This window comes from Athene cunicularia, assembly GCF_003259725.1.
Source record: "Athene cunicularia isolate RWA chromosome 10 unlocalized genomic scaffold, athCun1 chr10_part1, whole genome shotgun sequence".
Taxonomy (NCBI): Eukaryota; Metazoa; Chordata; class Aves; order Strigiformes; family Strigidae; genus Athene; species Athene cunicularia.
In genome coordinates, this window is record NW_020799112.1 from 12,020,592 (window position 1) to 12,020,909 (window position 318).

Below are 318 nucleotides of genomic sequence, written 5' to 3' on the forward strand. Positions count from 1 at the left end.
TTACACCTAGAGACATTTGAGACTGTGCTTGTTGAATTCAAAGGAGACAGCTGTGATTTGATGCTGTCATGGTTCTACTTTATAAAATTGCATGCCAAGAGGTAAATAGCATATAGATAGGTTTTTTACCAGCCTCACTATTTTAGACTAGGATTATACAAAAGGCTCTAATGGGAACAATAAGGGCCCAGCTACACCAGGCAGCTGCTGGGAAGACTGAGGTTTTAAAACTCATGTTTCTTCATTCATTTAAAAAGTAAAAATATCTTATGTTTTATTTTAACTACAGGTTGCCTTTACTTGGTAGATACGTTAACA